Here is a 27,534-nt window from a genome sequence, read left to right as displayed (position 1 = left end):
GTGACAGAGTTGCAGCGAGGCTGGCTGTGAGAGAGGATTTACCTGAGTCTTGTGTCCAGTAAGCTTTGGGGCTGATCTTTCCTGAACTGTATCAAATTAAGAACCTTTCCTTTTGTACCTGCGGCTTTTGTACCTGCGGCTCCTGGTCGCCTGTGGGAAAAGACACTTTGCAACAGCAACCTTGAAAAAAAGATGGTGTTCCATACAGTGGCCAGTAGAGTGGCTGAGCTGGGAGTTGGGAAAAACATATTAACTTCCTGGAGCTTTTTCCCATTTTAGCTGCAGTAAGGATCTGGAAAGGGCAGCTGGCCAACAGACATACTGGGCCTCATTACGACCCGGGCGGTAAGGGATTACCGGTACGGGTAAGGGCACCGGTACCGGTAATCCCTTAGTGCCCAATTCCGAGGACCCTTTACGGGTCCTCCCTTAACAGCTGGTTTTACCAGCCGTTAAGGACGGGACCCGCAAAGGGACTTTGGAGGTAATTACGGTACCGCAATTTGCGGTACCGTAATTACCGCCTTCCCCATTCCCATTGAGCCCTATGGGGCTCAAATGGGAATGGGGAAGGGCCATGGTGAATGGGGAATTACCACCCCCGCGAACCTTGGAATGGGGCGGTAATTCCGCCATTCACCATGGCGGAATCAGTAGTTTACCGGTGGCAACCATGGCGCAAATAGAACCATGGTTACCGCCTGGGTCGTAATGAGGCCCACTGTTTTATAATCTGGCAGATTGCCCACTGTCCAGGAATCCTTCCTAATACTGGCACCAGAAGCAGAAAGGGTAACGTTGCAATTCCCCCAAAGCCTCTGGAGCATTGGTGTCCTGGACTGAACAAGCTGGTAAGGCAGACTCTGTACAAAGAAACTATGGGAAAGTATACAACTGGCATTCATGATTACAGGCAATGGTACAGGACCTCTTTCAAGGTGGTCCATTGGTTATCAGACAAGACAGTGCAAGCATGTTTTTGTGAGTCTGGAAAGTGGGGCAGGGTAAATCATTGGCATCATTTGTTGACTGAATGTGAGGGAGCAGTGTTAGGAAAGATTTCTTAATTGTGGGTAATTTTCCTTCCATGTGGCAACCCCTAAACTTTTTGCTGTTGTTTTCACCAGGATCTAGACTTTGCCAGATAAGTGCAGCCCTCAGCCGCACTCCTCTGGGCTTTCGCTCCATTCTTATGGGGAAACTGACATGCCCTTAAGACAGTCAGTACCGGGAAACGTTGTTGTCCGTAGTTTCTTTATCATGTTGCAGCTTTCGTGCAACATGGCACAAGAGGGCACTGTAAGCTAAGTTACTGCTCTCTTGGGTCTCTAGTCTTCTACAGACCCTAGATACTCTCTTTGGATTGTAAATGAACGGTGCAAGTGAATCACGGACGAGATTGGTGGCAGCAATCGTTTCTTGTGTTTTTGAGCTCCTTTTGGCGTTTTAAGCGCGTTTCTCGTGCTTAGCCCAAAATGGTGGCCTGGCTCCCAAAATGGCCAGACCATGAGGCTCTTTGTCCTGTCCGCTGACCGTCTTGCCCCCTTCACCTCCCCCAGGTCGAGCCGACCCGGGGCTTTCCTTATTTGGGCTTGTACTTTCCCGCGAAACACAGATGCTTTCGCGGGCTTCTACAGGCCTGTGTGTGCCTCCAGGATGGGGGCTGGGATGTCTGGTCCCAATACACATCCTGGGCGCCAGAGAGTCTAGGGTGGTGTGAATGCCTGGGACCCCCGTGGTCCGTGATGAGGTCCACAGATGGTGTGAGTGTTTTATGAGCGGATCTCCCATTGGGTCCCCTCCGTTTTGACTCGAAGGGAGCCGTGGATAAGAGGGGGCTGGAAACGCCACTACCAGGTCGATCTCCTGAGTTCTCACGAACAAAGGAATACAGGAGCCAAGTATCCTGCAACCACGAGGCTGAACCGAGGAATCGCTGGTGACCCGCTGAAGGACTGCTCCTCTGCACTGCTGTCGCTTTGTGAAACCCTTTCTACCTCGGATCGAACGAGAAGGCCTGTACTGGTACTTCGACCCTTGGAATAGTGGGCACAACTATTCTCGGCATCTTCACCATCTCCTGCACGTAAGCCTTCGGAAGTGTCTCTGGGCCATCCAGCAGACTGATCAGCCTACCCAGGAGTCTTGCTCTGTAACCGCCGTCAGGTTGTGTTGTATTACGAGTTCTTGTCACTCTCACACGATTCGTACACTTGGCATTCCCAGGTCTGAAGTGAGTAGTGTACATTTGGCTGAAATACACACGGCCGCTCCGTTGCACTGCTGTGGTAACAAACTGTGCGGGTTCACTGCGTTTGGGACGCCCTCAACTCAACTCTGCTGCTGCGGAATCTACACGACGACGAGACGTCCCCTGCTCCTATCTGAACCTGCCAGCACTGAAACTGACGCGGAGAAGCCTGGGTCTGCCTGCATCGGGGACCGGTGAGTAGCATAGCTAGGAACTGGTCGCCCTCCTGCAGTAGCCCATAGCCTATCCTCGCTGTGTCAAACAGCACGCCTTCCCGTACTCACGCTCTGCTTCTGCCCACAGTGGAGGCTGCGCTTGAGTCGCGGAGCCCTGTTCATCTTCATTTGTTCACCGAACTAAACTGCCTGATTCCCTCGAAGAGTCTCCCCTTTTTGCCCATTGGCACCAGCGTCTGCAGGTACTTTTGAGCACAAGGCTCCACTCTTCGTAGGGCTTGGACTTCCTTTTAGTTAGGTGCCTCTGAAGGCGGACTGGGTCTAATTATTATTCGCACTGTCTGTTTTCCTCCCCATCTAGGTGGTCTACACATTTCGTGCATCTAGCTCGTTAGACTCGTTTGTACAGGACAGAGTTCAGAAATCCATCTTAACAAATTGGTGTACAGCGGTGGGATACGACTGAAAGTATCCAGTGTTGCTCACGAGCAAAGGCATTTCAAGTTATTCCTACCAGGACGCATAGTAAATTGTCGTAGTATAACTTTAAAAAGGCCATAGTCCTATCTAACAGTATGGAAACAAATACCTTGTTAACTTTAAATGCTTCTAAATCCGAAACATTGAAAAAGATGTGTGCGGAGAGAGGTGTCTCCTCTCAAGGCACCAAATTGGATATGATCCAAAGAATCGTGGCGTTGCAAGAAGCGCAGCTTGATGCTATAACTTCTGAGGACAGTGCGTAAGGAGGTGGGGCTGCTCTCACTGGTAGAACCGACGGTTCTGCCGCTGCACTGATCCACCGCGACCACGAGGAAAGGGAGGATGAGATGTCTAATGTTTCCTCTGCCAGTGTCGATGGGGAGGCCATGCTTGAATTCAAGAAGCAAGAGCTGCGGTTTAGGCAGAAGGAGCTTGAGTTCAACATAACCAAACTAAGAATCGAACAGGCCAAAAAACAGAAAGACAGGGATCACCAGTTGGAACTGGCCAAGCTTCAGGTTGCAAATGGATCCAAGGGTCCTGGACATGGGTCTGGGGCCTCCTCTCATCCACGGTTCCTGAAAGATATGCTCAGTGTGTACAAGGAAAGGAATGACATTATGGACTGGCTGAATACGTTTGAGTATGCATGTGAAGTTCAACAAGTTGATAATGCTGATAAGATTGCCTGGTTACTCAGCAGACTGCCCCATTCTGGCTGTAGTGCCATTATGGAAATGTCGAAGGCTGAGCGAGCTGATTTCGCAATGTTAAAGCAAACTCTCATTTTAAAGTTTGGAAAGACTCCTGCCCAATATTTAAAACGATTCCGAGAGTACAAGAAAAAAGAAGGTGGTACTTGGCTATCTTATGTAACCGTATACTTAAAAAACTTGACTGGCTGGGTCGAAGGTTATAAGGATTCTACCTTTGAAGGCATGATAAATCTTGTCATGCTGGAACACATTTTTGCATCTTCTTCCCCGGAGCTTAAGCAGCATTTGGCCGATTCGAAGGAGATAGATCCTAAGAAGCTGGCCATTGCAGCAGACTTATGGGTGTCACATCGAGTGTCCCATAAGGACAAAACTCATCCTGGTAAGCAGGAGGAAGGGAAAACGTCCAAAGATAAGGAGGGTGGAGAATCTGATAAATCTTATTCTCAAAAGGGCCACAAAAAGAAAAATAAGGGTAAGACACAAGAGAACTCACAGGGTAGTGGAGGTCAGCCTCCGAAACAGAACTCTGGTTACAATAAGCCTCCCTATGTAAACAGACCCAATGGATCTTGTTTTGCTTGTGGAGCAACTGACCACGTGAAGGGGGATCCCTGGTGTAAGGTTAAACTTTTGGGGGTCCACTCCGCTAATCTGGCCTTCTCCTCCTACGAGGAAGAAGAGATTACAGGAGCATCCTTCTCCTCAGACTCCTTCCCCAGCGGGATAGAAGCTGAGGTAGTTTTAGTTTCCCTGGGTTCCTGGGAGCCTAAAGTCGCAGAGGCTTATGCTAGGATTCCAGATAATACCAAGCACTACTTTAAAGACAGTGTGCTGATCAATGGAGTGGATACTCCAGCTCTTAGGGATAGTGGGTGCAGTCGAACTGTAGTGGATTCTACCTTGGTAGACTCAGAGGAAGTTGCCAGAGCTACTCTGATGCCCACTAAATTGGCTGACGGCCCACCTCGCATGTTCCCAGTAATACCTGTAAATCTTACTTTAAATGGTACGGCAGTCAGGATTCCAGTGAGCATTCAGAGAAACGTCCCAGGAAAGGTCTTGTTAGGCAATGATCTCAGAGCTTTAGGGCTCGTAGGAGACACTGCCGACAGACCCTGCACACGGTCTCAAACACGGGCAGCATTGGCCAAGACCAATACGCCGAAGGGGAAACCCAAGGCGAAAGGAGTAAAAAGTCAAAACGAGGGAAAGAGAACATTCCCCCGAGCTCGCCTACCACTGCGGTGGAGGAAGTTGGTGAATCGCCAGGGCCTGACGAGGAGGTGGCGATGCCTGAAGTATTTGACCCCAACGACCATCCGGAACTAAAAGACTTGTTAGTAGAAGGTGGTCCTGACAGGGAAGAATTCAGTAAAGGCCAAAGTGAGTGCCCATCTCTGGAAGGCCTAAGGAGACAGGCCTGCTCCCAGCTTGAGGGTGAACCTCCTGGGACGCATCGGATTTATTGTATAGTGAGCCCACAGAGTCTACAGAAGGAGACCATAGGAGGTTGGTGGTTCCCCTTGCTGTAAGACCCTTCCTCCTGCAGTTGGCACATGAAGTGCCCCTTGCTGGTCACCTTGCTATTAAGAGGACAAAGCAAAGGTTATCCATGCACTTCTACTGGCCCAAGATGGGGGTGCAAGTAGAAAGTCACTGCAGGAGTTGTGCCTCCTGCCAGTTATCTGGTAAGAGTGGCTCAACAATCCAAGCTCCATTGGTACCACTCTCAGTTGTGGGAATACCATTAGAAAGGGTAGGGATTGACATCGTTGGTCCCCTTGACCCGCAGACATCCTCAGGCAATAGGTTTATCCTGGTGCTAGTCGACTATGCTACCAGATACCCTGAGGCCATCCCATTGAAAACTGTAACTGCCAAGTCAGTTGCAAAAGCGTTACTTGGCATCTTTACTAGGGTTGGCTTCCCTAAAGAAGTTGTGTCTGACAGAGGCAGCAACTTTATGTCAAAGTATATGCAGGCTATGTGGAAAGAATGTGGGGTCACCTACAAGTTCTCTTCTGCATACCACCCCCAGACCAATGGTCTGGTGGAACGTTTCAACAGAACGTTAAACAGCATGATTGGGGCTCTGGAAGAACCTCAGAGAAGAAAATGGGATCTTCTTTTACCATGCTTACTGTTTGCCTACCGAGAGGTACCACAGGAGGGTGTTGGCTTCAGCCCCTTCGAACTTCTGTTCGGTCACCCTGTACGAGGACCCTTAGCCATAGTCAAAGAGGGATGGGAGATGCCCACTCCCCCTGTTACTACCAACGTAGTAGATTATGTGCTGGGGCTCAGAAAACGGATGGTACTCCTGATGGGCTTGGCTAGTGATAAATTGAAGGCAGGACAAGCGCTGGTGAAACATTGGTACGACCAGAAAGCTTCCCTCATCAACTTTACACCTGGTCAGCAAGTCCTGATCATGAATCCCATAAGGCCTCGAGCTTTACAGGACAAATGGTCAGGCCCTTACACAGTGGTGGAGCCCCTGGGTGAAGTTATCTATTAACTATTTAGTGGACCTTGGAAGGCCTGGACAGGCTCCAAAAGTGTTCCACGTAAATAGGCTGAAGGCTTTCGTCCCAAGAGTCGAAATCGCAGCACTGCTACTGGCTTCAGATGTTGAGGAAGAGGAGTCTGAACCTCTCCCCGACCTGTTCCAAAGCGGTCCTTCAGATAGCTCCTTTGAGGGTGTCCGAGTGGCCCCTCGCCTGACTTCTAATCAGCAGGCTGAGGTGAAACGTTTGCTTAGGCAGTTTTGCCCCCTGTTTTCACAGTCGCCTGGTTTGACACCTTGGTGCAAACATAACAGACACAGGAGACAGTGTACCTACCAAAAGTAGGGGATACAGGATGTCAGACAAAGTACGGTCTTACATTAAGACCGAGGTCAACAGGATGTTAGACCTTGGGGTGATTGAACCCTCTAGTAGTCCTTGGTCCAGCCCTGTGGTTTTGGTTGCAAAGGCAGGCACTTCTGAATTGAGGTTCTGCGTGGATTACAGGGCTCTGAATGCTGTCACCAAGACAGATGCACACCCCTTGCCTCGAACAGATGAGCTGGTGGATACTTTGGGTGCCTCCAAGTACCGCAGCACGTTTGACCTCACTGCTGGCTTTTGGCAAGTAGCCTTAGCAGAACATGCCTAGGAGAAGACAGCTACTCCAGACGGCCTTTACCAATTCAGGGTAATGCCGTTCAGGTTGAAAAATGCACCTGCCACTTTCCAGAGGCTTGTGAATCATGTGTTGAATGGGTTTGGGACGAATTCTGTCTTGCATATCTGGACGATATAGCAGTTTTCAGTGCCACCTGGGAAGACCATGTGAAACACCTCGGGATTGTGCTCCAAGCTCTTCAGAAAGCACACTTGACCATAAAGGCTAGTAAATGCCAGATTGGACAAGGCTCAGTGGTTTACCTTGGACATGAAGTAGGTGGAGGGAGGATACAGCCTCTTCCCAGTAAAGTACAAGCAGTACAAGATTGGCCTACCCCCACTACACAGACCCAAGTGAGAGCCTTCTTAGGACTCAAGGGGTATTACCGCAACTTCGTGGCAGACTATGGCACCATAGCTGCCCCTCTGACTGCCCTCACCACTCCGAAGAAACCCAAGAAGGTAACTTGGACCGACGAGTGTGAGAAGGCCTTCAATGGCTTAAAAGACTCCTTGTGACAGGCCCCTGTCCTAATAATTAGACCCAGTCCGCCTTCAGAGGCACCTAACTAAAAGGAACTCCAAGCCCTATGAAGAGTGGAGCCTTGTGCTCAAAAGTACCTGCAGACGCTGGTGCCAATGGGCAAAAAGGGGAGACTCTTCGAGGGAATCAGGCAGTTTAGTTCGGTGAACAAATGAAGATGAACAGGGCTCCGCGACTCAAGCGCAGCCTCCACTGTGGGCAGAAGCAGAGCGTGAGTACGGGAAGGCGTGCTGTTTGACACAGCGAGGATAGGCTATGGGCTACTGCAGGAGGGCGACCAGTTCCTAGCTATGCTACTCACCGGTCCCCGATGCAGGCAGACCCAGGCTTCTCCGCGTCAGTTTCAGTGCTGGCAGGTTCAGATAGGAGCAGGGGACGTCTCGTCGTCGTGTAGATTCCGCAGCAGCAGAGTTGAGTTGAGGGCGTCCCAAACGCAGTGAACCCGCACAGTTTGTTACCACAGCAGTGCAACGGAGCGGCCGTGTGTATTTCAGCCGAATGTACACTACTCACTTCAGACCTGGGAATGCCAAGTGTACGAATCGTGTGAGAGTGACAAGAACTCGTAATACAACACAACCTGACGGCGGTTACAGAGCAAGACTCCTGGGTAGGCTGATCAGTCTGCTGGATGGCCCAGAGACACTTCCGAAGGCTAACGTGCAGGAGATGGTGAAGATGCCGTTAGACTCGTTTGTATTTGTATATATGATATGATATGGTATTTGTAACGCGCCTATACACAAGTGACATTGTACTGGTTTGGTATGTGTTGGTTTACTGGAGTTTTATTGTGATTTCTCGCTACGGTCAATGTTACAAAGGCCTTGTAATAAATGTGTATATATTTTTATTATAACACCTGTTTGGAGTAATTTGTAAGTGTCCTTGCTTTGTGTGCTCATTGCGGGCTTTCAGTCACCCTCACCCCTCTTGAGACCTAGTCTTGACCGCAGCGATCGCTACCCTGATTGGTCTGGCTTGTCCAGAGGTTACCCTGTTCCAAGAAACTAGGCTGACCTTCTGAACCTCTGCGCCTCCAGGACAGAGTTCAGAAATCCGTCTTAACAAGCACGAAACTGAAATACTCCTTATTAGCTAAGAAAATGCTCACTTTGTTAAGCAAATTAGCCCAACAAAGAGAAGGACAAAAAGCATGGCATGACGGGGGACACACTACAGGACATTATGGACTGCCTTGCACATTTATGCATTTATGGCTTTGAATGCCTCCTCTTTCAGTACACATTCTTACTGGTTTTCTGTGGTGACACTATGGTAAGCAAACTCTCAGTAAATGGAAGAAAATGGAAGGAGTGTTGGGTGGAGCAGGACTGAATGGGATTCACAATTTCCTGATCGAAGACAGACCAGTTTGTTCTAGGGGTAGGAGAGGCACCGGGAATGGCACAGGGGATGGTAATTTGTCCAGTGCAAGTAACCAGGAGCGACCTTCAGGCAAGGGGACAGGAGCTTGATGTCTGCCTATTCACATGGACAGAGTACCTCTATTAGAATGCCATCTCAGCTTCATCAGGAGCCGTTGTTTGACGGAAGCTGAATTTGTTTCCAAGGAGTATGGCTCCCACTCTTTTGACCTTGATGCAGCATAAAAGGCAGCGTCAGCAGGTTTAGCTAAGATGTTGATCATGAAGGTAGGGTGATGGAAATCAAACTGCTTCCCCCTCTGTGTGCTCTTGTGACAGACACACTGAAGTGAATTCCTCAGATGGATATAATCTAAGGTTGATTTGTGGCCACCAAGGGGCCCCAGGGGAATTTTCCCTCCATTTTTTCCTCTCCCTCACGGGGAGGGATTTTTTCATGGTTGGGTGGCTTTTCTCCTGGAAGGACAATGAAATGCGTCTGCAGCTGTAAACGGAATTAAAAGCATGAGCAGCTAATGCAAAATGAGATTGCAACCTCCCAGCTAATTTTCCTATCACATGAATCTTTATGCACAGAGGGAGCAAAAACGGATGTTCAACTTGTATTGGGCTCAATGAATCATGCTGACCCCTCAGTGAAGAACCAAGTGCTCGTAAGATGGTGTGATGAGTGCTGCAGTATGATGGCATGGGGGCTTTACTTCTGTTGTATGTTAAGTTCTTATGTTAAGTGGATTTATACTGCACACCGTTATCATTTGCATGGTCTCTCAGTGCTCACATGGCTCTGTAAGAAAGTGGGTTGGTTATATTTGTATGGGAAGATGATAGAATAGTGGTTGTACTCTTCTGTTGGTGCTTGTAGAACCAGGAGAAACTGGCTTCTGTGTAAGTCGACTTTCTAAGTGTGCTTGAATTGTGAGCACTGGGGTTATTGTGTCCGAAAGGGCAACATCCAGTGACTGGGTTTTTTGTTTGCGGCAGCTAGTTCTTAAGGCAGATGTGTGGGTTTTGTGTGTGTGCAAGGTGGGAACTGACCGCAAGTTTGTGTGAGGTATGTGTGGGTATGCTGGAGAGTAGCGAGGAGAAGGGATGGTTAGTGGTTAGTAAGGCATGTTTGTTTTTATGTTGGTTCCAGAATCCGTACTGTGTTTTGGTTGTCACGTGTCTCCAATGATATTGCTGGCAGTGCTCACCTCATGCTCATCACAGTGAGTTGAATAGCCAGGTTTCAGTCATTTTCGGAAGGTGAGGTGGTGTTCTGTCATTCTTATTTCCCTCAGGATTGTGTTCCATAGATGTGATAATGCAGTTCCTCCACATTTACTTTTTTAGTATGATTTCATTTCGATTCGGGGGTCGTCGCTTGATCTTAGGTTTCTTCCTGGTTGGTAGCGGTTGATCTTGGCTGGGAGGAATTTGGCTCCTTGTCCGTGTAGTGATTTGTGGGCGATGCAGAGGGATTTGAAGTTGATATGTTTTTTTACTGGGCGCATGGCTTCTCATGGCCAGTGTGAGGTTGTTTCTTCTATTTAATCTCAAGAGCTTTTTAGTGAGCTATTCTGGCATTAAAGGTAGAGGCTGTTCGTGTAGTTGATTCTTGATAATACTAAGGAGATGATTGCAAAGGTTCTGTGTGGGAAGGTGAGGTAGGGGATGATCCCTCTAAGTAACCACAGGAGGTAGAAGCATTTATTTGCTATAGCTTTGACTTGTGATTCTGGTGAGAGTTGGTTTTACATGAGTACTCTGAGATTTGTTATCATGGTAGATGTTTTGTGTGTCTGTTGTGTTATCCTCTGGAGGTGAGATAATTATTTCTTTTTTGGTCGAGTTTAACTTGACGTCGTTTTTTGTCATCCAGCTGTATAAGTCAGTGAGGCATTTCTTGAAGGTATTGTTTGCGTCTTGGGTTGAGGCTATTTTGACGATCAGTTGGGTATTTTCTGCATAGTTGTAGGTGGTCAGTCCATGGTTTTTAATGATTTTCATTTAGGGGGACAAGTATACGATGAAGAGAAGTGGGGAGATGCTAGGGCCTTGTGGTAGGGCAAATGAGATGTTTTTGGTGTCAGAAGTAAACAGTGGTAGGTATTTTCTTTCTGTTCAGTTAGTGAGGAAAGATTTTATCCATTGTAGAGCGGAGTCTTTAATACTGTATTCCTCCAGTCTCTCGATTAGTGTTGTGTGTCTGATTTTGTCGTATGCGGCTGAAGCCAAATTGCAAGTGGTCAAGTATTCCACTTGTTTCTATGTGGTTAAGTAGGATTTTGTATACATAGTTCTCCAGTAGCTTCACTGGGTAGGCCAGATTCAATATGGGTCTGTAGTTGGTGGGATCTTCAGCACTTCCTGTCTCGTTTTTTAGGAGTGGCTTTAGATAAGCTGATTTGAAAGAATTATGAACTATTCTTGGTTTTAGAGAGAGGTTCATCAGTCTCTGGAGGTAAGATACTGGGGTGCTGTGCTTGAGGATTTCTTCGTAGATGCCTGGGGGCATGGATTGCTGGGAGATCCAGTGAGGTAGGTATCATTTATTAGAGTGGTGAAAACCTCTTCATCTATGGGTTCAAATCAGTTAAGTGTTGCTGTGGATGGTGGTGCGCTGGTTGTTGGTGGTTCTGTATTTTTACCTTTGTTTATTGTTGTGTGGCTTGCTTCAATGGTCTGTTGGATTGTTTCAATTTCTTTTCTTGATTGGTTAGTGATGTTGCCACATAGTGATTGTGATGCTATGATGCCTTTGTTGCAGGATCTTGGGTTTTTAATATGTTTGATGATTTTGAAAAGTTCTTGTTGTGGGTTTTTTGCCGTTCAGATTTTTGTGATGTAATATGATTTTGTTTTTTTATACTTTAAGGACTACAGATTTGTACATTCTGAGTTGTTGTTGGTATTTTATTTTGTCTGATTGATTGCAATGTTTTCACCATAGTTTTTCCAGTTTGTGATTTGTTTTTCCGAGTTCCCTCAGTTCTTCTGTAAACCATTTTGCTGCAATTTGTTTTTGCAGTGGTTTTGAGGGGTTTTGCTGGTACTAATTGGTCTAGGGCCTATGTGATCCAGACGTCGAGTTTTTTTACCGCTGAGTGAGGGGTAATTTTGTTTAGCTCAGCAGTATTTGGTTTGTTTGATCCCAGCAGTTCTAGCAGGGATTCCTGGTCAAGACGCTCCCAGTTTCTTTTGATAGTAGTGTGCAGTATTGTGTTTCTGGGGTGTTATGCGGGTTGGAAGTTTGATCATGTATGGGATCAGGTGGTGATCACTACATATCATCGGTACCGGTGGGGCGGTGGTTGAGAGCCTGTCTCTGCAGAAGATTGCATTCACGGTGTGTCCAGCACTTGGGTGGATCCGTTCACTATTTTCTGGAAGTGGAGTGTTTCCAGAAGGGTTCTGGGTGAGTTTGCTTTGTTTCATTTTCTCTTTCGAACAAGATATTGAATACCCCAAGACAATTAAGTTGTCCTGATAGGTGGAGAGTTGTTGATGAACTCAGTAAGCTTCATTGCAAAGTTCAGGTTGTAAGATGGTGGTCTGTACATCAGAATGACAGTACGTTTGCTTGGTCAATCAGCTTGATTTTGATGAGGAGGTATTTGCACTTTTTAGTGTCTGTTGAGGGGAGTGCTGTGGAGCAGATGTGGTCTTTGTGCACCATTACGATTCTGCCTCCTCTATGGTTTTCTCTGTTGGTGTGCATTAGTTTGACATTTTCTCTTATGGCTTTGTGGGCGATTGTTTTGTCATTGTCTAATAGCCATGTTTCTGTGAAGAAGAGAGCATCGGTGCAGCCCTGGCTTAGGAGGTCATACATTTCTGTTTTGTGTTTTGCCATGGATCTTATGTTGAGTAGGCTGTCTTGCAGTGTGTGTTTTTTACTTTGTATGTTGTTTCCCATTCTTTTTTGTGTCACGGCCGGGATGGTGTTTGTTGGGCTTTCATTTCCTGAGGTTGTCTCTTGGATGAGGCTGTTTGCTGATGCTGTGTTTGGGGTTTCCTTGTTCTGCTTCTTGGTGGTTTTTTGTCAGTATGTGTGGGCCTTTTTACAGTCTTTGGTTAGGTATGGAGTGTGGATGGTTATGGCTTCAAGTTTGGCTCTGATTTTTATTGCAGTCTTATCAAAGGCGTTTTTCAGGTTGCTGTGTTCTGTGTGTTGACGTGCTTGGTTTGGCATCCTGTTGGGGCCCAGGTTTAGTTGGGTCCCTGCTTATGGGTTGTTTGTCAGTTGTTTGCTTTCCACTGGGATACGATCGTGGGTGCAAAGGCAGTGTCAGATGTACTTTGTGTTTGTTCTTTTCTTGGTCTGTATCCTTAGTCCGTCTAGTGGTGTCTGCAGCAGATTTTTGGGTGTTGTGAATTCTGGTGGCTGGTTTCTGTTCCGGTGGGATGCAGTATCCTTCCTTTTTTGTGTTCCCCTCTTGTTTCTTTATCTTTCTTGTATTGTGGGCTATGTTTAATGTTTTGGGTTGGGGTTGCAATGTATTTTAGGAGTGTGTGCCTTCATAGAATTCTTCCTTGCTTGGATTAGCAGGTGGAACATTCTGCCATTGGTTACAGAGGTGTCTGCCCCACTATGGCTGTTTGTAATAGCCTCTATTTCGGGGACTAGTTCGGATTGCGATATGTCATGGTATATGTCCTGGGGCGGGTGCCCTCCTGGGTCGGTTATTTCCTGGTCTCCGTTTACATCGGAGTATTCCAATACTTTCCCGAATTCCTTTTAAATTGGTGTGCAGTGACTTAAATAGTGTCTGTTCTCCCGCTTGTTCGGTCTTTCCTTATGAGGCCCTGTGTGGTTTCTATTCGCGGTGACGTAGTTTTCTCTCAGGTGGTTTTGTCTCATTATTGTAGTCTTGTGGGGCTCGTGCTCCCCAGGAAGCTAGGATTTCTCTCTGTGGTGGTTGTATTTCCATCTCTGAGTATCTTTATTATGGGTCCTGACCCATCTTGTGTTGGTGAGAGACTTAAGTTGGTTTTTATTCTCCTGATGATTTTACTCTGCTCCTGTGGGGTCTTGTGTAGTTATCTGTTTCACAGTGGCAAAGACCTCCCTGTGGTGGTTAGAGTGTGTGCATGTATCGGTTCACAGTGACATAAACATCCCTGTGGTGGACCTGTACTAGGCTTTCAAGATCTAGGCAGCCTTATATCAGAACTGTGCTACAGGGAGGCATAAAATGCAGTGTAGCTCAACACAACAAAATCTGATGAATGCCAGTCCCGATGTAGTGGTTGTTGTGGATGGAGAGTGTGCTTTTGGAGGAACACAGTATTATCTAAATTCAGAATGTAACCTTACCTCTATGGCGAGAGTGACTTACCTGTGTGTCGCTGCCGGCTCTTACCTTTATTCCTTACGTGGATGGGGCGCATGGTAAGCTCTTGAATGGTGTATAGCCCCAGATGTTATCTGGATTCAGCAGTAGGCGGTGAGCCATGGCGCTATTAGCGCCATGGCTCATGCCGGTAAAATACTGGCACTGCCTTGGTGAAAAGGGGATTTACTGCCCCATTCCAAGGTTGGAGGGGCGGTAAATCCCCTTTCTGCCAATGCCCTTCCCCATTCCCATTTCTGCCCCCTAGGGCTCTATGGGAATGGGGAAGGCGCTAATTACGGCACCGCAATTTTGCGGTGCCGTTATTAGCTCCGAAGTCCCTTAGCGGGTTGGATTTTAACGCCTGCAAAAAGCAGGCGTTAAATCCCCCAACCCGCAAAGGGACCTCGTAGTAAGGCGGTAAGGATTTACCGGTACCGGTATTTTACCGGTACCGGTAAATCCTTACCGCCATCCGTGTAATGAGGCCCAAAGTCTAACTTTACAGTGCAGCACAATTTGGGTGAGTATCACAGTGTCTAGCTTCTGAGCACAGCAAAGTTTAAGGAAACCGCGATCACTGTGTCTCAACTTTGGGCTGCAGCAAGGTTTGAAACGGGGACAACGATATTGGTTACCTGGATTCTATATAATGCCAGACTTTAAGGTGCAGCAGGAGTTGAAGCATTGGCAATTAAAATGTCCAAGTTCTTCGTGCTGCAAGGTTTAAGCAGTGGCAATCGCTTTGTCTGGTTTCAGAGATAGCAAGATCTGGCATGGGTATCTAGCTATGGTGGGCACCTGGTTTCAATCTCAAATGTATGGCTTTCATAGTAGCAGGGTTCAAACAGATATTGAACTTTGGTGGCACCTGGGTACAACACAGTTTCTAACTCCTGAGTGTAGAAGGATATAACGACATATAGGACAGGTCTGTGGGCTGGTGTAGGGCAAATGGCTATTACTGTAGCAGCACCAGATAATTCAAATGGTTACACCAAATCATCTCGCCCCAGTGTGGAGTAAACATATCCAAATGGAGGAGTCAGGCCGGAAACACCATACATGGGTTTTACTACACAGGAGAGGATACATACCACTTGTTTGCTCGCAATTATGAGGCATTTAACTGGGAGGGCTCAGCGCTGGGCCAGCCAGATTGAGGAATGGAGGAGCCCTTTCCCGCTAGGACACAGCTTCCTGATCACCACCAGAAGTGGTTGCCAACTTAGTTATTGGTACAAGAAAGTGAGTGATCAAAGTGCTTAGAGTGTGTGTTTGCTTCATGTATGTATGAGACTTTTTTCAGGAAAGGCATGTTGGCTGAACCGGACGAGTGTTGCTTTGTCACTGGTATGATTCGGGCAGATGCACTAATTTTACAGCTACAGACCTAAAGCGATCGCAACGAGCATAACTGGATGAAGCGCACACTCTCATATTTCTTAGATATGCACACATGCACTAGCACAACGTAGATGTGCACTCACAACTTCATTTCAATTCAGCAATCACTACTAATCACATGTGGGGTGTCTAGCAGTGTGTTTTGGAGCAGCAAGAAGGAAGGAGAAAGTGGTAAAAGTGGCAGAGTCTGTCTTTGCTAGCTACTGTTTTCAGCGGGAGCGAGACATCTTTATAAGCATGCACACTGCACGGAGCACAGAGTGTTTGGTGTGCAGCGCAGGGCCGGGGCTGTGGCGGTGAGGCATCTGCTTACAAGCAAGGTAATCAGTAAGACGTACAGTGTTTTTGCACCATTGTGAAAATGAATTGCTGGAACTTTGAATCTCTGTTACTGCTCTCCTCACTATGGCTTAACTGTGAGTGTTTATAACGAATGTATGCACCCATAAGACTGCACTCTTTTGACTCAACGGATTGCAGAAACTCTTACAGTCCGCATATCCCTATAAATCTAACAATTTGGAGAAAAGCGACGAAGAGATCCCTGATTATCTTGCGTGTTGCTTGCCTGGCACAGGGGACGCTGGCTTTGACTCTATCACGGGTGTGGAACTGTAAACAAGGATTAGTTAGTGAACTTGCAACACACTGACAGTTGAGACTATTGCGTTCTAGCACCCAAAGTGTTTTTGGTTGTTCTTTAAGTGTGTAAATTCCTTTTTTTTGTGAAAAGCTAATAGAGTGTAGTCCTTTTCAGTGACTGCGGTCAATCTAGCCTTTGAGCTGACACTCACTCTAATTTATACAATTTTGACTTCTAGGTAATATAGTTAGTGTTAGTTGTTGCGTGTGGTCCAGTCTGGGAGAGGTGACTGCAGGTCATAGAACCTTTGAACCCCCTGACTGGGCTGTCTGTTTGGCTATGGAGTAAAAGCTTTCTGAAAACGTGCCTTTATTTACATACTTTAATAGGTGATAGTGGCTGTATTAAGAAGCAAAATTAACCAAGGCTAGGATGAAGTTGACCTATGTGAAATAATTGTATCGGCACAAGAGTTAGATGTTGCAGTTAAGTAGGTACTAACTGGTACTCCACCGGTGGTAGAAGAGGCCCATGAGGCTGATGTGGGGACTGCCGGCGGAAATGGGTTTGCAGTGTGTACTCCTAATACTAGAAAGGGAGCTACTGGTACCCCTGTGTGTTAAAGTCAGCTGTATTTACTAAGCTTGAGGGAGGTGCTATTACAAATATCCCTCACAAGACTGCTGTAGTAAAACCCCTAGAATTATAGAGGAAATTCATGCTCCATCATATAAGAATGGTCAATCAAGTCACCAGTTGGAAATTATTAATGGAATGGACCTGGTGTCAAATGTTTCAATCTTAACACCAGTGATTTTGCATGAACTGGGGAAGCAAGTATGCCTCTCTAAAGATTTTAAATATAACCAATGGTCGTTGCCCGAGACATCGATTGAGGAACATGGTCAGAGCGAAGTTTTATTATATAGTCCGGTGGCACCTGAGTTGAATTCTGATGTAGTGTGTCTCTCGTTTGTATAAACCATCCGGCCACCCCCACCCTGCCCGTCGAAAACAAAGGGTGGCCTAACTGTATCTGATGTGATAGATGTTGTGGATGATAACAAGAATGCCAAATATCTAGTGCGGGCACTCTGTATCAGGAGACTCATCAGGAAGGAGGCCATGATATAGCCTCTATGGGCCTCATTACACGGTAGGAGGTAGCCATGGTGCCATTAGAACCATGGCTACCCCCTTACCGCATTCCGGGTTCCCGAAATAGGGACTTACCGGGTCATTCCAACCTTGGAGGACCCGTTAAATCCCCATTCCGGGAACCATTCCCCATTCCCATACAAGCCCCCATAGGGCTCAATGGGAATGGGGATGGAGCTAATAACGGTACCGCAATTTGCGGTACCGTTATTAGCTCTGGAGTCCCTTAACGGGTCCCGTCCCTAACACCTGGTCAGACCAGGTGTTAAGGAAGGGACCTGCCAAAGGACCTCAGAATAGGGTGGTAAGGGATTACCGGCACCGGTGCCCTTACCGGTGCCAGTAATCCCTTACCACCTACCGTGTAATGAGGCCCTATGTCTTTTCCGGTGTTGGCCCACTTATTAGACACAATGATACCCATCATTTTTAAATACAAGAGGTATGCCTGACGTTAATCCAAAATGTGTGCAAAAATTAATTTCATTGAATGTTTTATTACAGCTATAACCACAAAACATAGATCTGACGACACAAGGGTAGGGAGGTACATTTGGTTTCGGGGGAGTACAGGAGGCAAGAAGAAACAACTACTTAGGAAGTTGTAATATGGACAGGCCCTTTGGAAGTCATTTATTGTCTTCCTGCCCCTTTGCCGGGTGATATTGTATTATCTACCCCGGTAGTCTGCTCTGCCGAAGCGGAGTGCATGCCAACTTCAAATGTGGAGCAGAAAGAGGCGCTGCCTACTGTATCAATTTTGAGTTTGAGATCGCCAGGTGCGAAAGGGACCCCACACTTACTCCTTCTCAATAGTAGTATGATTGAAATACCATCCCTGACCCATAAACCAGCACTACCATTGGAGAAGGCAAGAGAGAGTCCCAAATGTGATGGTCACAATTAACCCCAGAGACTACAGTGTAAGATGGGGTAATAGAATAGCATCATCCTTTAATAGTCTAATGAAGATTCAGTACATGAACAATGCAAAGCTGTTGCGTGACCCTCTGTAATTTGAACCCATTGTTCGTTCTACGTTGGGGGAGCTAATGTCCTCAAAGATTTTGTCAAAAGGGGTGTCATCTCTTTCACATTGACCGTGAGGTCCTAAATCACAAGAAACTATTTTGTAAGGGGATAAGATCTCTGCAGAAAAAAGGACATTTCCTTTTGCTGAGATACGTACTATGAAAGTTAAGTTAAAAAACTCATTGAGGGGTTATACATTCCAAATGTTGATCAATCATGCTGAGAGGATGCTGTGCACTCGTAATGAGACTTCCCCAAACAAGATTTTGGAGTCTGATTTAATCACCAGGAGTGGGGGCCTTTCTACAAGGCCAGCCTATAGCAGAAGATACCTGGTTTGTACATTTTAAGGAGTTATATACTTCAACTAAAGAGGGGAATGTGAACTCCTATGGGTGCTCGAGCTGGTGAATTGCCATGGTTTTGGCACTGGATGACATAAGTATGTTGATTAACCGAAGCAAAAGATCAAATGCTCCGGTGCCTGTGTTACGCTCACCTGGTCTCTGCGGAGGTGTTGGGGCACGGTTGCAGCCCTACCTGGCATTAGATCACCCCTTTCTAGTTTTGTCCCCTGCGGAGTAGCTATGGGCAGCGACAATCGGTGGCCTGCTCCTGCGTGGATATGGGAAAACGTGAATGAGCTGATAGGTGACTGTGGTATCTCCCAACCCCTTTGACCCAAGGTGCGATTTTTGTGGGCATGTACTGGCCCATAAGGCTCACCTGGTAAGTGTGAATGTTGAGCTCTCCGACCTGCTACTTCCGGTAGGGGCGCTTGTTGATGGAATCGAGTTCCTTCACTGATTCCTGAGTAATAGTCCAGTCGAGCAGCGACTAAGTTCCTCTTTCTGCTTTCTCTCAAAGTCTTTTGTCTTTTCCCCTCTTTCTGCTTTCTCTCTATTGTCTCTTGTCTTTTTCCTCTTTCTTCTCCCTCTCAAAGTCTTGGGGCCTCATTTCGAGTTTGGAGGTAGCCATGGTGCTATTAGCTATTAGCACCATGGCTGCCTCCAAACCGGGCTCCTTTACCGGGTTCCTGCAATGGGGACTTACCGGGTCATTCTGACATAGGAGGACCCGATAAGTCCTCCTTGCAGGAACCATTTCCCATTCCCATTTGAGCCCCCATAGGGCTCAATGGGAATGGGGAGGGAGGTGATAACGGGCACATCACAAGTGACCCGTTATTACCTCCCTCTTCCCCTCACGGGACCCGGAAAAGACGTCTGGTTTACCAGACGTCTGGTCTGGGTCCCGCAAAGGGAAACTCATAATCGGCCCTGACGGAATGAAGGGGGCCGGTCCCGTACCAGCCCCCTATATTCCGTCAGCGCCAGGGTCGTAATGAGGCCCTTGATGTTATTGCTCTCAATGTTGTTGTTTTTCACTGAATAACGTTCCTCTCTGTTTTCTCCCAAATAGGTGGAAATGCGGTCTAACAACGGCTGTGGAGGTGCAGAATGCGGCTGAGCGGTAGATGGATGCGACCGCAATGTCCAGCAGCAGGTGAGTGATGGCTTTAGGGAAGGCGCAAGGTTTTAATGGCAGCGCGCCCTTAACGTAATCATTCCGAGGTTGGAGGTAAGGTAAAAACAATGGGCCTCATTCCAGGTTTGGAGCTAACCATGGAGTAATTAGCTCCATGGTTGCCTCCGAAACCGTTCCAAATCCGGCATGGTGAATGGAGTAATTACCAGTCCATTCCAGGGTTGGAGGGACCGGTAATTCCCCATTCACCTTTTGCCCTTCCCCATTCCCATTTCTGCCCTATAGGGCTCAATGGGAATGGGGAAGGAGGTAATTACGGCACTGTAAATTACGGTACCGTAATTACCTCTGAAGTACCTTTGCGGGTCCCGTACATAACTCCTGGTAAAAGCAGGAGGTAAGGAAGGACCCGCAAAGGGACCTCGGAATACGGAGGAAAGGGATTACCGGCATCGGCACCCTTACCGGTGCCAGTAATTCCTTACCTCCAACCTCGGAATGACCCAATGCCGGTAAAGGATTACTGGCATTGCTTACCACTACGGGCTATTCTGACCAACCAGACCGCTATTTACGGCATCGTACTTAACGATGCCGTAAATAGCGGTCTGGGCCAGCGCGCGTGACACAACATGCCGGCATTAGCAGCATGCCGGAAACTGGAGCTGATCCCAAGTAATGCAGATATGCAAATAACGGCCTCCTGAAGGCCGAAAAAGACCTTATCGGCTTGCAGTAAATACTGGCATCTCCGAGAAGGTGTTAAGAACCCTGAGCAGTGTTTAGAAGAGCCACAGGTGCACACAATCAACACAGGTGGAGGCAATGGAGTGAGGGCCAGTACAAAAGAAGCACACTCACACACACCACATCCCCTCCCACACCAAGATGATACCAATAGTAGTAGCATTACTGGAGCTGGAGGCCCTGCTTGCAAGGCCTCAACAACAACAACAGCCCCCGCCACAGAGGAGACACAGGAGGAGAAGGAGGGTGAGACAGACCCAGCATGCCACACCAGTGCAGCCACCCTTACCACGCCGGTAGCCCCCAATCCCTCGCATCAGAGCCACCCCCTTCAACCTAACACCTGAGCAGATCCACACCCTGTACCGGCTTGACCGTGACACCATCACCACCGTAGTGGACCTGATACAGGGCGACATAGTGAGCCTCACAGAAATACGCACCACCATCCCCCCTCTATTGAAGGTAGTGTCTGTGCTGCACTTCCTTGCCACAGGCACCTACCAGCACACAGTGGGACACATGCATTGCATATGACAACACTTATTTTCACGGATACTGAACCAAGTGCTGGATGCCCTCCTCAAGCACACAAGGGACTACATATCCCTACCACGGACTCCCCAGGAGATATTCGATACAAAAGTTGCCTTCCATGCACTGGCAGGCATGCCAAATTGTGTAGGTGCCCTTGACTGCACCCACGTGGAGTTGGTAATCCCGCATGCCATGGAGGTGGTGTATCGCAACCGCAAACAATACCACTCCATCAATGTGCAGATGGTATGCAACGCCAGCAAAATCATCACACATTGCTGTGCCTGATATCCAGGATCAACTCATAACTCTTTGGTCCTGCGGAACTCCACGCTACCACGCTTCATGGAGCGACATGCTGGACGACGTGCCTGGCTGCTTGGTTAGTTGCCTGACTGGCCCATGGCAGTGCATCAGAGTTGTGAGGCGGGTGGCTGCACACTCCACCTGGGTGGGAAGGGGGTGATGCATACTCCACCTGGGTGGGAAGGGGGGGTGCATACTCCACTTGGGTGGTAATGTTGACGTAAGTGCACAATGTGCACATCACCGAACACTGTGCCCCAAAGCAACTGAAACAGCACATCACAACCAAATTCCATAGTGATGAAGCAAGTCCGACATCTATCACTACATGACTAACAGTTAACCAGCCCACATCCCACAACACAAGCACCACTCATCGGCGGCCCTCACACACCATAAGGCCATCCTGCACTATGCACTACATATGCACTATGTTGCTGTATCCAGCATATCACCACACATGACAGTCATCCCTGGGAGTGCATTGAATTGAGCCAACCAAGGATACCACAGTGTGTCCCTGGTTCCGCACACCCATAGGAGTGCTGCAAGTCACCATGGAACTGATCAGTGCAGAATGACGAATATGGTACTGACTACAGCCAACACTCCCGACTACAATATCTCACAGGACACAACACATGAATGAATTTACTCCAACACAGCTGCATGTATATACGATGCGTGTGCAACAAGATGCCAGTGCACACCATGACCCATCTCGAAGATGCAACCCACTCCATCAGTCCATTGCACAGGACACATAGCGGGGCCAGAAATGGGGTCAATGCATCCAGGGACATGTGCGTGTGGGCAGAAATTACCTGCTGCCATGTGAGACTAGTACAGTTGTCCACCATGAATGTACGAACACTTACCTTCATTCCCCTCTCATGCAGGTGATGGTGGCTACCCCTTGAAGCCGTGGCTCATGACCCCTGTCCGAAACCCACAGAACAGGCACGAGGAGGACTACAATCATTCCCATACCCGTACACGTGTGGTGATTGAGCAGACCTTTGGCCTGTTGAAGGCACGATTTTGCTGCCTCAGCCGGTCGGGTGGGGTACTCCTCTACAGCCATGAGAAGGTGGCCAAGATCACCATGGCTTGTGTAATGCTGCACAATGTGTGCATCCGTCGGAACGTGCCCCTGCCCCCTGACATGGAACTGCTACCACCAGATGATGATGAAGGGGAGGAGGAAGATGTGGCAGGACATCATCAGGGTGCCGATGCACAGGAGGGAAGTGCCGTGTGCCAGTCATTGATTGGACAATATTTCTGACACACAAGTCAGCAGAGAGTGTCATAATTTGAGGACATAGGGCACTGGGTGTGGGGATTCATGTACACTATGCACTGTTATATATTAAATGACACTTACACAATGATGAATGTCCACTCTGGTTTTTCTTTGTAACACAACCAGTGTATTAAAAGTGAAAAACAAACCCTCCACCACCCTAAACCCCCTCCCGCTCCCCCCCAAATCCCCCACACACCCTCCTACCCACCCTCGCACCCAACTCCCCCACACACCCTCACTCCCCTCCCACTCTCCCTTCCCCCAACTCCCCCACACACCCTCACCCCCCCAACTCCCCAACACTAGTCCCATAGGGTCCACGTAGCCCACAGGTTGCTGGCAGTAAAGTCACTCTGCGCTCCCGGAGCCAGGGGGAGGCATGTCCCGGCAGCGCTGGGCATGGAGCGACCGACGGAGTGGGCTGGTCTGCGTCGAGTTGCTTGTTGAAGGGGTGTCCTCATGCTGGGGCTGTTGGGCAGAATGTGCAGCCTCCAGAGCCTCGGCTATGCGGCCGAGGACCTCACAGAGCCGGTTGGTGCTGTCCGTTATTACCTGGCTGTTAAGATGGATTTCTGAACTCGGACCTGGAGGGGCAGAGGTTCAGAAGGCCAGCCTAGTTTCTTGGAACAGGGTAACCTCTGGACAAGCCAGACCAATCAGGGTAGCGATGGCGGCGGTAAAGACTAAGGGCCTCATTACACGGACGGCGGTGGACCAAGGTGCTATTTGCACCTTGGTCCATGCCGGTAAAATACCGGCACCGCCTTGGTGGAAAGGGGAATTACAGCCCTATTCCAAGGTTGGTGGGGCGCTAATTCCCCCTTCCCCCATTGCCCTTCCCCATTCCCATTTTTGCCCCATAGGGCATAATGGGAATGGGGAAGGTGCTAATTACGGCAACGCAAATTGCGGTACCGAGATTAGCTCCCTGGTCCCTTTGCGGGTTGGTTTTTAATGCCTGCAAAAAGCAGGCGTTAAATTCTCCAACCCGCAAAGGGACCTCGTAGTAAGGCGGTAAGGGTTTACCGGTACCGGTAAAATACCGGTACCGGTAAACCCTTACCGCCTACCGTGTAATGAGGCCCTAGGTCTCAAGAGGGGTGAGGGTGATGGAAAGACCTCAATGAGCACACAAAGCAAGGACACTTACAAATTACTCCAGACAGGTGTTATATTAAAAATATAGACACATTTATTACATGGCCTTTGTAACATCGACCATAGCAAAGAATCACAATAATAATAAAGTAAACCAACACATCACAATCAATACAAAATATATACAAGACCGCGGGTTCTAAGGAGTTAGGAGCACGTAATATGTAGACCACATAGATAGGGAGGAAAACAGGCAGTGCAAGTAATCATTAGACCCAGTTCGACATCCGAAATACACCTAACTAGGAGGAAGTCCGATCCATACGAAGAGAGGAGCCTTATGTTCAAAAGTACCTGCACGCGCTGGTGCCAATGGACAAAAGAGGGCCTCTTCAAGGATATCAGGCAGTTCAGGAAGGTGAATGAAGCGATGCAGAACAAGTCCCCACTACTCAAGCAAGGCCTCCACTTGTGGGCAGAGGCAGGGTGAGAGTGCGCGATAGAGTCGCTATTTCGCAACAGCGGTAGAAAAGAAATGGGCTCCTGCATGAGGGGCCACCGGTTGGGGTATGGTCTACTCACCGGTTCCCGACGCAGGCAGACCCAGACTTCTCCAGTTCAGTTCATGTTGCTGGCAGGTTCAGCTGCGATGAACAGGACGTCTCGACACCGTGTAGATTCTGCGTAGCAGGATGCAGGGTCGAGGGTGTACCAAATGCAGCGGACGTGCACAGGTTGTTACCACAGCAGACTAAGGGCCTCATTACACGTAGTGCGGTAAGGGTTTACTGGTACCGGTAAGGGCACCGGTACCGGTAAACCCTTACTGCCTTACTACGAGGTCCCTTTGTGGGTTGGTACTTTAACGCCTGCTGTTTAGCAGGCGTTAAAAACCAACCCGCAAAGGGACCAGGGTGCTAATTACGGTACCGCAATTTGCGGCACCGTAATTAGCGCCTTCCCCATTCCCATAGAGCCCTATGGGGCAAAAATGGGAATGGGGAAGGGCAATGGGGGAAGGGGGAATTACTGCCCCACCAACCTTGGAATAGGGAGGTAATTCCCCTTTCCTCCAAGGCGGTGCCGGTACATTACCGGCATGGACCAAGGTGCTAATAGCACCTTGGTCCTCCGCCTACCGTGTAATGAGGCCCTAACATGGCAACCGATTTTACTCTGGTCCAGGCGCACTCGTCTCACTTCAGACCTGGGAATGCCAAGTGTACTAATTCGGCGTGAGGGTGCCGTGGACGCAGAGCAAGCAGTAGACCCAGTTTCGAGGGCTTCCCCGAAACAGCGGCGGTGACAGAGCAAAGCGTCCTGCGTAAACTGGTCAGCCCACTGGTTGGCCCAGGGACACTTCAGAAGAGGCTTACTTGCAGGGTTTGATGAAGGTGCCGGGAATAGTTGATCCCACTATTCCAATGGGTTGAAACGCCTTCGCAGACCTTCTAGGACGATCAGATGCAGAGGAATCTCGCAGGACAACAGCAGTTCAGGGTGCCAAACCGTCAGCGGGTCACCAGCGGTTCCTTGACTCAGCTTCTTGTTGCAGGATACTTGGCTCCTTATCCCTTGTTCGGTGTGAACTCAGGAGATCGACATGGTAGTGGTGTTTCCAGCCTCCTCTTATCCAAAGTTCCCTTCGCGCCAAAACGGAGAGGACCCAATCGGAGATCTGCTCACAAAAACTCATACCATACGCGGACCTATCACAGACCATGGTGGTCCCAGGCATTCAGGACACGCTAGACTCTCTGGCACCCAGGATGTGTATTGGGATCAGACATCCCAGCCCACATCCTGGAGGCACACACAAGGCATGAAGAAGCCCACGAAAGCGTTGTGTTTCGCAGGAAGGTGCATGACCAAATAAGGACTGCCCCAGGTCGGCTCGACCTGGGGGAAGGGGAAGGGGCAAGAAGATCAGCGGACAGGACAAAGAACCTCGTGACATGGCCATTTTGGGAGCCAGGCCACCTATTCTTGCCAAACGCGGTAAGCGCAGATACATGGCAAAAAAGGGTTCAAAACACAAGAGAAACGATAGCTGCCACCAGTCCCGTCCATGACACACTTGCACAGTTCATAATAAGTCCAGCGACAGTTTCTAGGGCCTTTGGAATGACTAGAGACCCAAGAGCGCGGTAATGTAAGTTACGGTGCACTCTTGTTTCATGTTGCACAAAAGTTGCAACATGAGGAAAGGACTAAGGGAAACAAAGTCTCCCAGTACTGACTGTCTTAAGGGCATGTCAGTTCCCCATAAGAATTGAGCGAAAGCCCCGAGGAGTGCGGTGGAAGGCTGCGCTTCTCTGGCAAAGTCTAGATCAGGGTGTAAAACAACAGCAAAAAGTTTGGGGGTTGCCACATGGAGGGAAAATTACATACAATTATGAAATCTTTCCTAACACTCGCCCCTCCCAGACTAAGGACAGGGGAAACTAATCCACCCCTGGATGAGTTTCTTGTTCAGGTCAGTTAAACATTCTAGACAACCCATCAGCATTGCTATGTTGGACACCTGGCCTATGCTCAATAGTGAAGTCGAAGCCTTGTAGACTTATGGACCACCTAAGCAACTTTGGATTCTCTCCCTTCATATTCATTAGCCACCTTAAGGGCTTATGGTCAGTTTGCACAGTGAAGTGGGTCCCATAGAGGTAGGGACTCAGCTTCTGTAGGGCCCACACAACAGAGAAACATTCTTTCTCTACTGTGGACCATCTGAGCTCTCTGTCCTTAAGCTGGTGACAAATGAAACCAACCCTTACCCTTCTCATCTACTTGTGATAGTACAGCTCCTATCCCAGTGTCAGAGGCATCTGTCTGCACAATAAAAGGTCTTTGGTAATCAGGGGCCCTGAGAACAGGGGCCTGGCACAAGGAGTCTTTTAAGCCATTGAAGGCCTTCTCACACTCCTCAGTCCAAATTACCTTCTTGGGTTTCTTCAGAGTGGTGAGTGCAGTCAGAGGGGCAGCTATGGTGCCATAGTCTGCCATGAAATTTCTGTAATACCCCGTGAGTCCTAAGAAGGCTCTCACTTGGGTCTATGTAGTGGGGGTAGGCCAATCTTGTACTGCTTGTACTTTACTGGGTAGAGGCTGTATCCTCCCTCCACCTACTTCATGTCCAAGGTAAACCACTGAGCCTGGTGCAATCTGGCATTTACTGGCCATTATGGTCAATTGGGCTTTCTGAAGAGCCTGTAACACAATCCCAAGGAGTTTCACATGATCTTCCCAGGTGGCACTGAATACTGCTATATCATCCAGATATGCAAGACAGAATTCATCCAACTCATTTAACACATGATTCACAAGCCTCTGGAAAAAGGCATGTGCATTCTTCACCCCAAAAGGCATTACCCTGAACTGGTAAAGACCTTCTGGAGTTGAGAACGCTGTCTTCTCCTTGGCATGTTCTGCAAGGGTTATTTGCTAATGGCCTGCAGTGAGGTCAAACATGGTGAGGTACTTGGAGGCACCCAAGGTATCCACGAGCTCATCTGTTTGAGGCAAGGGGTGGACATCTGTCTTGGTGACAGCATTCAGAGCCCTGTAATCCACGCAGAACCTCAATTCAGAAGTGCCTGCTTTGGGAACCAAAACCACAGGGCTGGACCAAGGACTACTAGAGGGTTCAATCACCCCAAGATCTAATATTTTGTTGACCTCCGTCTTAATGTAAGACCGTACTTTGTCTGACATCCTGTATCCTGTGTCAATGTTATGTTTGCACCAAGGTGTCAAACCAGGGGACTGTGAAAACAGGGGGGAAAATTGCCTAAGCAAACTTTTCACCTCAGCCTGCTGATCA

The sequence above is a fragment of the Ambystoma mexicanum genome, chromosome 5q (genome assembly GCF_040938575.1).
Source record: "Ambystoma mexicanum isolate Mex_15411 chromosome 5q, UKY_AmexF1_1, whole genome shotgun sequence".
Lineage (NCBI taxonomy): Eukaryota > Metazoa > Chordata > Amphibia > Caudata > Ambystomatidae > Ambystoma > Ambystoma mexicanum.
This window is presented reverse-complemented; position numbering follows the sequence as displayed.